Source organism: Rhineura floridana, chromosome 3 (genome assembly GCF_030035675.1).
Source record: "Rhineura floridana isolate rRhiFlo1 chromosome 3, rRhiFlo1.hap2, whole genome shotgun sequence".
NCBI classification, from domain to species: domain Eukaryota; kingdom Metazoa; phylum Chordata; class Lepidosauria; order Squamata; family Rhineuridae; genus Rhineura; species Rhineura floridana.
This window is the reverse complement of record NC_084482.1, coordinates 208,344,615-208,358,433: the sequence shown is the minus strand read 5'-3', so window position 1 is coordinate 208,358,433 and position 13,819 is coordinate 208,344,615. Positions and strand designations below refer to the sequence as shown.

Here is a 13,819-nt window from a genome sequence, read left to right as displayed (position 1 = left end):
CAATTAACTGGCACTTCCTGCTAAGATCTGACCCAGCTTTGGAAATTCCTATGTTCTTGGCTAGAGCGTTTTTCCTTGTGGCAAGGAGTTCCATAGCAGACTTCATAAAGAATAGAAAAACATTGCTAGACATAGTAACATCTTAGATATGAAAGATGGGGTGCTTAGGATAACAAAAGCCAGGAACATCTCACCTTTCTTCAGGCATAGGCTTGCCTAGTTTATACGACCTTGAGATAAGCACTCAGAGCCAGAGGAACAAAGGGTAGATAGGAGCAGGGGAGGTTCGGTTACAAGTGGGATCATTAAACTAAGAATTACACTCAGGTTACATTTCTGCATTTATAAGCATATGCATGTCAAGGTCTACAACCATGTAAATGAGGCATAGGCATTCTTTTGTGATACAGTTGGTAACATCATATAAGACATAGAGTATAGATATGCACAAGGAAATGGGAGGGGAACACATTTCCAGTTCAATCAGGCTTTTATTCACTTAGCCACTGGAATGTTTGGGGTCAGGTCATCGGGAAATAAACCGATATCTACTTTGTATCAAGTCAGTAATATTTCCATACCCAACAGTACAGACATTCGCTCTGGAAGTGTTGTGGCTCACCCCCCCCATTTTAGGAAGGATTTGCTCATCCTGCAGTTCTAAGTATGTACGTTTCTTTCATATTGCTCCCTTTTTGCCTCCACTTGCCTCTCACGTCCAGTCGATGCAACGATTTCTGCTTGTGGAACAGGACTTCCCCCACCTTCTTCTCCTCTCGCTCCCTAGTCCCCCCCCCAATCTGTTCCAGGGGTTCCTCTAACTGTCTGGAGCAGATCTGGGGAAAGCAGGGGGTGGAGTGGAGAGGGGTAAAAGACCCATTGCTCTGATGGGACCCTGACCTAGGCTGCAATCCAAGATATGTCTACTCAGGAGTAAGCCCCACTGGGTTCAGTGGGACTTACTCCCAGGTAAGGATTGCAGCCTTAGTGCTACTTTGGATAAAGCCCAACATATTTTCGTCCATCCTTATATTTTCCTGGCTCCTAATCTGCGAATAGGCACACTTTTCCATCCCTTCTTGGTCCTTTGACATTCACTTCTTCCTCCTAGAATGCCTTTCCTCTCTTATCCCCTCTCTTCTGTTTGCAGTTTGTTTATTATTCCCAGCTGTTTTTTAAAAAAATACCAATATTTGCCTTTCAGCTTCCTTTCTGATTTCCTGCAACACCTCCTCTGGTCCATTCTGCTGAGAAGAGGGAGACCTTTCTTCCCACCCGCCTGATCGCCCACCCACCCAGAGCTTCTTGGTCTCCAGGCCCCCTTTATTCTGCTTCCCAGGAGGGGTTGATGCTGGCATTGGTCCAACCAGAAGGCTGCGGGATGCCTAGTGGATGGTACAGGTAAGGGAGGTGGCGCAATGGGCAGGCTGTGGTGCTGGGACCCACCTGGATATAGCCCAAAGCTCCCTGGTGGCTCCTGCCTCCCCCCACTGAGAAACTCCACTCTAGAGCTCTGCATCAGGCTAGATAGTGAGCTGGGAGTTTGGGGAGTGTGTGTTTTAGATAGCCCTGCATTCTTTCTAAAGTTGCATCCCCACTGACACAAATTAAAGCCTAGTATCCCTTTTCGGTGCCATCAACAGTGATTTTGGGGTCCCCTGGGCTGTGAACATAAGGAACGTAGGAAACTGACGAATAGGAAAACAGATCATTGTTCCATCTAGCTCAGTATCGCCTACACGGACTGGCAGCAGCTCTCCAGGGTTTCACATGCAAGTCTCTCCCAGCCCTACCTAGAAATGCTGGGGGTTGAACCTAGGACCCTCTACATGCGAGGCAGATGCCGTACCACTGAGCTATAGCCTTTTCCTTAAGACACAGCCTCTAGCTCAGCATTGTCTATACTGAATGGCAGTTGGCTCGCTGTCTGCTGCAGATGGGAGCTTTGATTTGGATTCCTGCACTGAGTGGGGGGTTGGACTCGATGGCCTTGTAGGCCTCTTCCAACTCTGCATTCTAGGACTCTATGCCTGGCGTTGAGTGAGCAGGCAGCAGGGTGGGCTGATTAAGGGCTGAGTCTGAGTCCTGGGGCCCTTGAACAGGGCCTGACTTGGGCAACCGCTGGCGCCAGGCAAGCTTAGCGTAGCCATAAAACTCCAAAGGCCCCAGGCGCACAACCCTGGAACACCCCAGGAATGGATCAACAGAGTCACTCAGGCGGGGTTCAGGAGCCTCACAGTGCAAACAGCCTCCTCTTCCTTACGACGCTGAAGTTGGTTCCTAGTTCCCAGAAGTTGCTGTAGCTGTCAACTTTTCTTCTTTTGTAGTGTTTTGAACTTTCAAGCAAATAAGGAACTGGGAACTAGGAACCAACTTCAGCGTCGTCTCTTCCTTCAAGAACATTTATAGAGAGATCTCCCCTCCTTTTACTTAAATACCACCACCCGTGGAGGGGGCAGGAGCAAAGCCTCCTGGGCATCTGCTCTCTAGAACAGGGACGGGGAACCTGTGGCCCTCACAGAGGAAGATGGGCTACAACATTTGGCTGCAATGTCATCAGTATGCGGATGACACGCAGCTCTATCTCTCATTTAAATCTTCACCGAGGTTGGCTGTAGAAACCCTGTCCAAGTGCCTGGAGTCGGTAAGTGGCTGGATGGGAAGGAATAAGCTGAACCCTGACAAAACTGAGGTACTGTTTGTGGAAGACAAGGGAAGGCTGGGGGATGTGGACCTGGTGCTCAATGGGGTACGATTGCCCCTGAAAGACCAGGTCCGCAGCCTGGGGGTCATTCTTGACTCCCAGCTGACTATGGAGGCTCAAGTCTCGGCGGTGAGCCGGGCGGCGCTGTATCAACTCCATCTGATACGGAGGCTGCGCCCCTACCTTCCCAACCATCTGCTCGCACCGGTAGTACATGCCCTGGTCACCTCTCGCCTAGACTACTGTAATGCGCTCTACGTGGGGTTACCCTTGAAAACGGTCTGGAAGCTGCAACTGGTACAGAATGCGGCGGCTCGTCTGATTAAAGGCAGCCGCCGGCAAGATCACATCACTCCAGTGCTGAAGGAGTTGCACTGGCTACCGGTTGTTTACCGGGCCCAATTCAAGGTGTTGGTTTTGACCTTTAAAACCCTATACGGTTTTAGCCCAGTCTGTCTGAAGGAGCGCCTCCAGCATCGTCAGGGATGCCGTTCAACAAGATCAGCCTCAGAAGACCTTCTCTCGATCCCACCGGTTAAAACAGCTAGACTGGTGAGGACTAGAGAGGGCTTTTTCAATAGTGGCCCCCACCCTGTGGAACTCTCTCCCAAATGATCTCTGCCATGCCCCTTCTATGATGAGCTTCCGTCGGGCCTTGAAGACCTGGCTCTTCAGGCAGGCTTTTGGGGTGGGTTAGGTTTTTTACTGTTATGGTTTTAAATTTTAATGTTTTAATGTATTGTTTTATCTTGTACGTCGCCCAGAGTGGCTGGACAACCAGCCAGATGGGCGACTAATAAATTTAATAAATAAAATAATTTAATTAATACAACATCCTTACTACTCCTAACCATCGTCTGCCTTGAGACTGGAGCTTGAGATGGGCAGATCAGGGCCTGCTCCCAGTTTCCAGCTCCCACCACTTTCCCTTGCCCAGAAGAAGGGAACCCGGCAAGGCCCTTTGGAGGTGAAGGGAAGTCAAGAGGCTGTGAAGTCCTCCAGCCCTCTGGCAGACTAAAAGCAGCAGAGCTATCCCCCCTCCCCTCTCTCAAGCAAGTCTGGTTCCCAGTAGAGGTCAGGATTGGAGCACAGTAACCTGTCTTATACTGAATCAGACTGTTAGTCCATTTAGCTCAGGATTGTCTGCACTAACTGGCAGCTGCTTTCAGGCTTTCAGATGGCAGACATTCCCAGCCTCCCCTGGAGATTCCGGGGACTGACCCTTGGAGCCAGTGTTGTAGTTGTGCCAGGGCACTCTGGATCATCATTTTTGGCAGCAGGAGCCCAGCCGAGCCCTGTGTCTCCTACAAACCAATCAGCATGAAAGGGGGAGCCTGTTAGCCACTGAGAACAGTTTCCTCCCTTGTTCCTTGTCAGTTCATGCTGATTGGAGCCAATCAGAGTGGAAGGGGGTGTTACAAAAGGGCCAGACCTTATGTTTTAGGCCTGCCAATGTAGGCCCTAATTCCTTGTGCTGCTGGTCAGGAATTAGAGACGAGACCAAGTTAGCAAAAACTTGCCTTTATTGTACCTTTGCAAAGGGAGAGCACGATCTAGTGAACTCTCTCTCTTAAGCTGGCAGCCGTTACATTTATAGGCTATTACGCGTCACATACATAATCAAGCTGTTGTGTCATAAACATAATCATTAAAGCATTACAGCATCAAAGGATATTACTAATCAGGAAAGATGTTATTTTGGGTACTTTCCTATCTTGACTTTTTACAGACATCTGGTTTCTCATGGTCAGCTTCCCGGTTCTTACTCCCAGTTCCTCTATCCTTGACCTTCAGTCGATGCAACCTAATAAAATGATAGCCAAGATATGTCCTCGAGCTAAGCCTTGTGCTGCCTTAGAAGCATTTCTAGTAAGCAAAGCATCTTTATTTAAAATATAAGCAAAAAGCCATTTATATTTATGAATGCTACAGAATAAAGAGCATTATTCTACAAATTCCCCCTTAGATACTTTATTATTTCAAGAAAGTATCTTTTTATTATTCAATGGTGGCATATATGTTAGGATCTGCAGGTAGCAGGCCAGAGTTTTGAGACACATATATAGTTTGGTCTCCTGGTTCCTCATGGACCGGCGCCATTTCAGTGTATTCTCCCCTCATTTCTTGTAAAACTAACTGCTGGTACATCATCATTTTACCTTTCCTTTTCATGACTCTCACAAGCATGCCGGATACACAGGATATAATGCATGGTAGGCACATTAGCACAATCAGTATGATACAGCCAATAACAAACAGATGCTTTAGCCATGCCCAATTGGGCAACCAGTTGGTAAGCCAATCCCAGCTTAAACCTTTCCAGTGTTGATCCCCCACATATGCTGTTATTTCGGCATGATCCATTAATTGGTTAATCACTTGTGATTGATCACCAACCTCCACACAGCAATCACTGCTGGTGTTCAAGACTGCACAGAGCCCACCTGAGTTGGCTAACAACAGATAGAGACCCTGCTGGTGGATAACTAATTTCTTCCATATCTGCTCAGTCTCCTGAGCATTATTCTACAGGGGTGAGTCAGCCACTGAGGAGACCACATGCCTCCCCTTCCATGCTGATTGGCTCTTAGGAAATATCTGTTGTACCAGACAAGGGAGGAGGAAGACGAGGGGAAGTAGAAAAGGAGGAAAGTAGGATTTTGAGATGCATATAGGGTTGCCAGGCCCGGCCTCCAAGAGGTCTTCTGTATCTTTAAAAGTTGTGCAGGGAGAAGGAAGAATTCCACCTTGTGGTTTTTCCCATTACAGGGTTGCAAGAACATCTGCACTTGGCTGACTTTCTCTTCTCCTAAAGATACAGGATCAGTCTCAGGCCATGGACCTGGCAACCCTAGTTGCATAATAGCATTTTACTTCCCCCAGTACCCAAAGTAAATGTACCTTGGACAGTTAATAAACTTAATAATAAACTTTAATTTATAGGCCGCCTATCTAGCCAGTGGCCACTCTAGGCTTGGACTGCAGTGTTACAGCCCCTTCCTGTGTATGCTTACTCAGAAGTAAGTCCCACTGGGTTCAACGCGGTGTACTACCAGGTAAGTATCTATCTCAATAACAACCAGAGGAAGATTATAAGAAAACTTTGACAATGCAAAGCTCCAATCTAAAGCAGTAATTAGAAACTTTCTCCTACCTTCCTCTTTTGGAGCAATTGTAGTGGAAATTCCTTCTTATTCCACGTCAAGATGGTTTGACCCCAGGAAATTAGCGCACACGAGACTTCCAGACAAAAAGCTAGCTTTTATTACTTACGTGAGGAGACAGCGATCACGCAGACATCAGCACAGTCTTTTTTTTTTACAATAATTTTTATTCAAATTTTCATAAAACAAACAAAACAAAATCATAAAACATTCAAAGACAAAAAACAAAACAAAACAAAAATGATTAAACAAAAAAATAAAATGTTGACTTCCCATTTGTCGCAGATCAGTTATAGGTCTACAATATATAACAATCCTGTCTCTTAAATTATATTATAAAATCACTTTCCTCCAGTAGTTATCTTAATTAATCATCAAATCTCATAAACATTACTTTATTCTTTCCACAAAAAGTCAAAGAGAGGTTTCAATTCTTTAAGAAATATATCTATCAATTTTTCTCCAAATAAACATGTCGATTAATCCATCTCGTTAATAATAATAATAATCTTATTGTCATAACCATAGTCCAAATAAACATATCGATTAATCCATCTCATCAAAATCTGTTAGGTCCAATAATTTCAATAGCCATTATTCCATTATCCCTATTAATTCCATCTTCCATCTTCAATAGTCCTGTTAAGTCCAGTAATTTCAGTGTCCAATCTTCCATTATCAGTATTCCATAATAATCTTGCTGTCATAGCCATAGTCATATAATAAGAGTCTGATGGGAATTTCCTCTATCCCAAATATTTTCTTGCCATCGATTCTGAATAAGTTGCTGAAATATTGTTGTAAAGTCATATCTCTGTTCTTCTTTTTTACAAAATGCACTGGCTCATCTCTTGAGAGTTTTTCCATTGTCACATGGCTGCAGTTAATTCCATAGATTTTCTCTATATCAAGCTCCATCACGTCATTCCAGTCCAGAAAATTATCCAAGCCATTGATAACTTTATCTCTAATATCTTCATTAATTTCTTCAGGGATAACGTTAAATTCCAAACAGTAGATTTTATTTCTAATATCCATAAACTCCAGATCTTTTTCCAATTCCACATTTGTTCCAATCTCCAGGGCTTGTATCTTCCCTTTATTTTTTCTTTTCTCATCTCTGATCTCATTCTCCTCTCTCACAGGATCCCCTATTTCTTTAAGCTCCTGCGTCATTTTGCTCAGTTCAATTTTCAGCTCCTTACTGCCCTGTCGCAGGGTTTGTTTCGTTATCTCAATCTCATCCATTATTTTCTGAAACATAATTACTTCCAGATTCTCAGCCACTTTCTTGATTGCCATTTTTAAAACCACGAAAACAAAACAAAACAAAAATAAAGAAGAACCACTTCTTATTTCAGCAACAATTGGGTTAATATTCCAGGCTTGATGACATCATAATATAAACAGAGCAGCCTGCCTTATCTCTATGTTCAAGAATACAAAACAAATTTAGTTCCCAGCATCAAAACAGTTAGTGGCGTCGTGAAGAAGCAGATTCGTCAAAATAAAATAGACCAAAAAGAGAATAGTCCCAGACAATATAATGTTCCAAAGGTCATATTTTTTATTTTTTTCTCCTCGGAATAGAAATCCCTCTTCTGTTTATATCTTTAAAATGCACTTCCAAGACAGCTTTTTGCAATAGAAGCAGAGATAAGCTGTTAATTTCGTGAATAACAGAGAAGAGTTACAGCTCACCCAGAAGTTCTTTAAAGCTGATTCATTTGACAAATCTCTTTTTGCTGCAACAATTTAAACCAAGTAAAAAAAGAATAGAAAGAAGGGTGCTTGCCTGTTAGTCCGTTTTCTCTTTGAAGAAAAGATAAACGTGTCGCATTAATCAGATAGAGCTTGTTCGGAAGTCCATCCGGCATTGCTGGCTGGACCTTTTCTCATAAATTAATGAAATCCAGTCCTCCCAACAAAAACAGGCTTTTGAGGTTGATCTCTACATTTCTCCCTGCCCGGGAGAAATTTCATCAGTCAAAAAAAAAAATGTTCTGACTGATTTATATCTGAATAAGCTTCTTCTGAGGCAGGAGCCCGTCTCAAAAGCAGGCACAAGCGAAGTCACCCTTCCCGGAAGTCCAGACATCAGCACAGTCTTACATACCCTAGTGACTTTCGAAGACATGTGATCCCATACAGCAAACAGGAGAATTCTTAGCTACGTCATGCACTGCAAAGGTTGGGCAGTAATTCCCTGTTAGCCATTAGACACGGCGGGGAGTTTGAAAACTTATGATGACTCTTCAAACTCTCCACCCTTGTCTCTGCGTACCAGTACCCACACCCATCATAACAGTTATGTGGAATTTTCCACATCACAATCATGCCTTGGGTTGCAACGTTCATTCATCAGTCAAGAGCTCTTGATCACAGAATCATAGAATAGTATTTTATTTATTTTTATTCAATGTATATCCTGCCCTTCCTCCCAGAAGGAGCCTGGGGCGGCAAACAAAAACACGAAAAGCACTTTAAAGCATCTTAAGAACAAAAGACTTTAAAACATATTAAAACAAAACATATTTTAAAACGTATTAAAACAAAACATCTTGAAAACAACTTTAAAAACAGCTTAAAAGCAAGTCCAGCACAGATGCAGACTGGGATAAGGTCTCTACTTAAAAGGCTTGTTGAAAGAGGAAGGTCTTCAATAGTCACTGAAAAGATAACAGAGATGGTGCCTGTCTAATATTTAAGGGGAAGGAATTCCAAAGGGTAGGTGCCACAGTATTAAAGGTCCACTTCCTATGGTGTGCGGAACGGACCTCCTGATACGATGGAATCTGCAGGAGGCCCTCACCTGCACAGCGTAAAGATCGACTGGGTATATAAAGGGGTAAGATGATCTTTCAGGTACCCTGGTCCTAAGTCGTGTAGGGCTTTGTACACCAAAACAAGAACCTTGAACTTGGCCCGGTAGCAAATGGGCAGCCAGTGCATTTCTTTCAGCAGTGGGGTGACATGTTGATGATACCCTGCCCCAGTGAGCAGTTGCGCTGCCGCATTTTGCACCAGCTGCAGCTTCTGGACCAACCTCAAGGGCAGCCCCACATAGAGCACATTACAGTAATCCAGCCTAGAGGTTACCAGTGCATGGACAACAGTGGTCAGGCTATTCCTTCCAGTCCAGAAATGGCCGCAGTTGTCTTACCAGCCAAAGGTGGTAAAAGGCATGCCTAGCCACTGAGGCCATCTGGGCCTCTAGCAACAAAGCTGGATCGTGGAGCATCCCCCAGACTACGAACCTGCTCTTTCGGAGGAAGTATGACCCTATCCGAAGCAGGCAACTGATAAGTTATCTCAGCTTGGAAATCACCAGCCCACAGCATCTCCGTCTTGCCAGGATTTAGAGTCACGTTTATTGGACCTCATCCAGCCCGCTGCCAACGGTTTTTGGGATATATTTTGACCCCGATGAGATTTCTAATGGTAAGATGGGATTATTTTTTATCCCCAGAAACCATGGGGGGGAGTGTCAGCACAAGTGTCCTTGACAATACCCAAAGCCCCAGAGCCAGAAGACACTTATTTAGAGGAGGTGGGATTGTTCTGAGCAGTGAACGCTTGCCCCTGCATTACGCATACTGAGTAAAAAACAAAATTGCTGGACCTTTAAAAAGCTATGATTGTTATTTTTAATAACAATAACAATGTTTTAAGGTACAAAAAAGTCATGAAAACACTGTAAACTGTTTAGAAACAACATTAATTGGTTACAACAGAAAACTAATGTTGATGGTTTACTGGAGCATTTTCTGACCTCATTAATCAACATGCAAGAAACCTGCTGGCCCTGGGTGCTCTCTGATGATGTCCGTGGTTGTTCTGTGGTGGTCTGTTCCTAGAGATGTCCTCCAGGCCCTTCCATTTCTTCCTCTGGTATGCCCAGCTAGATTGGCATAAAAATTGAGGGGGGGAGACCCTACTTTTTCCAGAACAGTGGGCAGGACAGAGCTTGGGCAAAGAAAGGGGTTTATAATTCCCACCAATTCTAAAATAAGTTACTTTGCATAAAGAAGCCACGTTTTCTTCTTCCAAGAGCCAAAGTCTGTCCTTCTGCAACAAAAGGACCTTAGAGATGCAACTGCAAGTTTGTTTACTGTTTTGTCATGTGAATGCAAGCTTGTCTGCCCTTACAAAAGTGGAAGGGACAATTCCATTCCTGTGCACTCTGGCTACCTATCCCCGACCTTTCTTTCTATGAAAAAACAATTTTTTAAATCCCAATCTGCTAACATTGGCTGGGGTCAAAATGGACCCCAACTGCTAAATACAATGCATTTCTGTGGTATATTTTGACCCCAGGTGGTTTGTTAGTTTGTTTGTTTCCTGAAGGAAAATGGTAAGTGGTAACTGGCTGAAATCTGGGGATGTTGTATGGCTGACAGTTGGTAAAACACAAAATTAGATAAGCCCTATGGTCTTGATCTTTCATACCCACACACTCATGCAAGTAACTGGGGGCCAGCCAGTACTGCAGAGAGGGAGAAGAGACTTTCAGAAGGAGAGAAGGTGTATTCACAGAGTCTCAGGTGGTAGAAAACTTCTCAAATCTTCTGGCGAAGTTGGGGTGTGTTTATAGTCAGATAATGTTTTGATATTCTTTTGATATCTTAACGGAGCCCCTGTATTTCATCCATCAATCAGTCAGCTGGCACTTGTAGTGATGTCAGTCTCTTGGCACATCTGTGTTCTCAGATCTGCATCCCTTCTTTCTCATACCAGCTGGTGCCTATCAAGGGCACTGGTCATGAGATCTCTTTTAGGGTACTCAGACTTACATTAGAATTATAACATTTGTTTATGTTTGAGGTATTCCAGACACCCCCCAGTGCTGTTTGTGGGAGACAAGGGAAGGTTGGGAGATATAGACCTGGTGCTTAATGGGGTATTATTGCCCTTGAAAGACCAGGTCCGTAGCCTGGGGGTCATTCTTGACTCCCAGCTGTCTATGGAGGCTCAAGGGCAGCTCTGTATCAACTCCATCTGATATGGAGGCTACGCCCCTACCTTCCCAATCATCTGCTCCCACCGGTGGTACATGCCCTGATCACCACTTGCCTAGACTACTGTAATGCGCTCTATGTGGGGTTACCCTTGAAAACGGTTCAGAAGTTACAATTGGTACAGAATGCAGCGGCGCATCTGATTGCAGGCAGCTGCCATAGAGATCACATCACTCCTGTGTTGAAGGAGTTGCATTGGTTACCGGTTGTGTACCGAACCCAATTCAAGGTGTTGGTTTTAACCTTTAAAAAACTATACGGTTGTGGCCCAGCCTATCTGAAGGAGCGCCTCCAGCATCGACAGGGATGCCGCTCAACAAGATCAACCTCAGAGGGCCTTCTCTGGATCCCACCAGTCAAAACAGCCAGGCTGGTGAGGACTCGAGAGAGGGCCTTCTCAATAGTGGCCCCCGCCCTTTGGAACTCTTTCCCTAGTGACCTACGCCATGCCCCGTCTATAATGAGCTTCCGTGGGACCCTGAAGACTTGGCTTTTTAGGCGGGCGTTTGAGATGGGCTAGTTTTCTACTGTTTTTAAATTTTAATTGTTTTATATACTGTTTTATCTTGTATGTCGCCCAGAGTGGCAGGACAACCAGCCAGATGGGCGACTAACAAATTTAATAATAAATAAATAAAATAAAAAACAACAACCTTCAGCACCTCCTGGCCTCCAGTTTCAGACATAGCCCTAGAAAGAGAAATTCATTCACACCCACACATCCTCTACATGTTATCATAACACAGACCACGCTGTCATCAGTGGCCTTGGGTAACTAGCTGGTTCCATAGTACGTACAGGCAATGTAGCAGGCACTGCGCTTTGTTTTGCAAACAAGATGGAGAAAGTTATGAAAATTCCTGGCTTTATCTCAAATACTGTGTTTCTGACAGTTTCAGTACTAAAAGCATTTCTGATATATATTTTAAAGATACATTCATTCATTCATTCATTCATTCATTCATTGGTGATCACTCGTGGCTGAGTAAGAAGATTGTCTTCCAGGGTAAGGTCTTTAACAGTGGGTCTGTAAGTAACTGTGGAGGCCAATTCTGGATCCACACAGCCTCCCACAGTGAGGACATAGGTTTCCAGATGGAAGATGGTCACGATGAGGATTTGCTTGATGTGCCTTCCGCTTAGCTCGTTTGTCCCTTTCGCCCTGTACTCGTGCTTCTTCAAAGTCCATAGCACCTTTGATAATGGCCGACCTCCAATTGGGACGCTCATGGGCCAAGGCTTCCCAGTTCTCGATGCTTATGTTACATTTTTTTAGACTAGCTTTGAGAACATCTTTAAACCTCTTTTGCTGTCCACCGATATTCCATTTTCCATCCATAAGTTGGGAGTAAAGTAGCTGCTTTGGAAGACGGTGGTCAGGCATTCGAACAACATGGCCAGTCCGGCGAAGTTGATGTTGGAGGATCATTGTTTCAACACTGGTGGTCTTTGCTTCTTCCAATATGCTAACATTAGTCCACCTATCTTCCCAAGTAATTTGCAGAATCTGGGAAATCACTCTTTTGGAGAAGCGATTGGGAGATGGAAGTCTGGGCCCTTTCAGAAGTGCATTCAGCCTTTTTAAATAGTTTGGCTCGCATCAGTTTTGGAACTTCTGCACTTTGGTCCTGTTTTAATTTTTTACTTTGTCTTTACAGGTTTTAGCTGGAGCAGCCAGCCTAAGCGCATCCTGATTTGTGGCCACAGCATCATTTTCTGGGCCCCTTGCAGGACTAGGGAATCCGGCCTGGGTTCGCAGCTCGGCCTTAGTTGGATTGTTTGCATTGATTGGGCTGGCAGGCATGGTGTGGTATGGAGCCAGCTTCTCCCAGTTCTGCTGCAGTGGTAGCACGGTGGCTTCCTGCCCCAAGTCTTATTAGTTCACCTTGAAGAGAATGTAGAGCCAGTGTGGCGTAGCGGTTAAGGTGTTGGACTACAACCTGGGAGACCACGGTTCAAATCCCCACACAGCCATGAAGCTCACTGGGTGACCTTGGGCCAGTCCCTGCCTCTCAGCCTCATGAAAACCCTATTCATAGGGTCACCATAAGTCGGAATCGACTTGAAGGCAGTACATTTACATTTATTTACATTTTGAAAAGAATGACCTGTTTGTCAGGTAGAGCTTGTCCGCTTCCAGGCTGAAAAGGAGTTTGCTTCCATCCATTCTGCCTTCCCAGGGGTTAGAATCATCTGGTCTGACATGCTTCAGCACAGACTAGGGACGTATGGTGCCCCTAAGCAGATGGATGAAGCCAGGAGGAAGGGGAATTGTTCCTGGAGGCGTGCTCTGCTGGCTGGTTGGGATGGGTTCATTCTTCCATTCAGACATCATACACTCCTTGCCGCACCTGTACAGGGATGATGGAGTGTACGTCTCTGATGAGGGGCACGACACCTTCCTTGAAGATCTGCAGCAGGGTATCAGGCATCCCCCTTGCCTCTGGTGGAGCATGAGGTGATCTAAGCAAGGGCTAGGCCCCCTCCATGACAGGGTCAGTACAGGGTTAGGCAAAAAGGGGGTAAGTGGAAAGTTGATGAGAACCTTGAAGCACCTTCTATATGATGAAAGGGCGCTTCCTCAGAACTATCCATCAAAGCCTCAAGGCCAGATGGTGGGGACAGGAGCCCTCCTTGAGGACTGCCCAGATCACAGGCTTAGTACCTCAAGGCTGGAGCGGAGGGTGAGATGGACAGAATTCCCTACACACAGTTAATGTGCCAGCAATGAAAGGCCAGGAGTAGATAGTTCATACCACTCTGGGGCCTTGAGCCAAAGTAGCTCACTCAAAAATCCGAGAGGCTGGTTTAAGTTTCATTGCACTTAGATTTATGGGAGCCTGCACTGAGCATTAACAAAGTTTCCCTTTGCAGATCTTAATTTGGATAATGGGCTTAATTGCTTTCATTTATTATTCATTTAATTGGCTGAA

General features: G+C 44.8%; 1 long non-coding RNA gene across 2 annotated transcripts in view; it reads left to right on the top strand.

Annotated features, from left to right (window-relative positions):
* The window catches only part of LOC133381403 (uncharacterized), a 17,034-nt gene extending 3,215 nt beyond the window's left edge, over positions 1-13,819 (top strand). For both annotated transcript variants that reach the window (XR_009761673.1, XR_009761674.1), the window contains exons 2-4: positions 1,205-1,401; positions 5,648-5,760; positions 12,545-13,819. This is a non-coding gene — a long non-coding RNA (uncharacterized LOC133381403). The remainder of the gene's footprint in view (positions 1-1,204; positions 1,402-5,647; positions 5,761-12,544) is intronic.